General features: G+C 34.9%; 2 protein-coding genes across 3 annotated transcripts in view; one reads left to right on the top strand and one right to left on the bottom strand.

Moving 5' to 3' along the window:
• Nucleotides 1–1,319, top strand: part of LOC106870222 (EEF1A lysine methyltransferase 1) — a 318,548-nt gene that overhangs the window by 128,258 nt on the left and 188,971 nt on the right. The gene's annotated exons all lie outside the window — the stretch shown is intronic.
• LOC106870223 (monocarboxylate transporter 12) overlaps nucleotides 1–1,319 on the bottom strand; it is a 104,060-nt gene that overhangs the window by 101,932 nt on the left and 809 nt on the right. The window lies entirely within an intron of this gene.

Raw genomic sequence — 1,319 nt, 5'->3', positions numbered from 1 at the left:
ACGAAGGTTTCCTAATATTGGTTTCAAATTTTGGCACGATTTTTTGACAGCAATTTCGGGGGAAGGGGGCTAGTCGTTTACATCGACCCCCAGTGTTCAACTAGTACTTATGTTATCGACCCCGAAAGGATGAAAGGCAAAGTCGACCTCGGTGGAATTTGAGCTTGGAACATAAAAACGGACGACATGCCACTAAGCATTTTGCCCGGCATGCTAACGATTCTGCCAGCTCACCGCCTTAAGGTTTCCTTATATTGATCCTCCAAAGTTTCCTTAACATCTTATACTTATAGATCTCAGTTGCTGATTGAACAGAACTATGAATAAAGCCATTCCAGATATCACCGTCTAAATATCTTTCTTTCTTTGGGTATAGTATGCCCCGGACTTCGTTATTCTATATCCCATATTGGTTTAAGAGTGGTTTCTGCGATATTTAGCAACTATTTTTAGCGAGTCAACTATCAACCACTTAGAAATTACTGCATAGACTCGAATCGTGGCTGTTGACAACTGATGCAATTTCACGACAAATATTGACAAATTCTAGCTTATAATCATAGGTTCCCATTTTTGATATGCGGTTAAAACACGAACTTTCACTAACATCTGACGGAACGGTAAAGCTCAGTCGCCGGTTTTCTAACGCTATCAACGTACATGTATGTGTACATGCATGTATGTACGTATACATACGTACATACATGCATATGTGCATGTGTATATACATTTATGTATATATATTATATATCTGTATATATATATATGTATAAATAATATATGTATACGTATATCTATGTACATATACATATATATCTATATATGAATGCTTATATATATAATTATAAGTACTCATAAGTAGATGGACTTGTGTATATATGTATATATATATGTATGTACATATACATGTATTTATGTATAATGTAAGTACAAAATATAAGCATATACATGTATATACGAGATGTTTGAATACGCGCATATACATATAGAACACAGATGAATAATTGAGCGTGTGTAAACTGGCTTGTGTATGTATGTGTGCGCGCACTTTTGTGTGTGTGTGTGTGCTCGCGCGCACACGCTTGTGTGTACGTATATCTATATACCGTATATCAATTCTCTGTTTGATGCTGAAATAACATAAATACAAAAAAAGAAAGTTAATACTTGTTAGAATCATTTACAAAATTGTATGAATTGCAAAAGAAACGCATTTAAAAATGGGCGTGTGTGTGCGCGCACTTTTGTGTGTGTATGTAAACGATGTGAGAGAAAGGGAGACAGCGAAAGAGAGAAAATGATTGTATATATATATATAT

The sequence above is a fragment of the Octopus bimaculoides genome, chromosome 4 (genome assembly GCF_001194135.2).
Source record: "Octopus bimaculoides isolate UCB-OBI-ISO-001 chromosome 4, ASM119413v2, whole genome shotgun sequence".
Lineage (NCBI taxonomy): Eukaryota > Metazoa > Mollusca > Cephalopoda > Octopoda > Octopodidae > Octopus > Octopus bimaculoides.
This window is presented reverse-complemented; position numbering and strand designations above follow the sequence as displayed.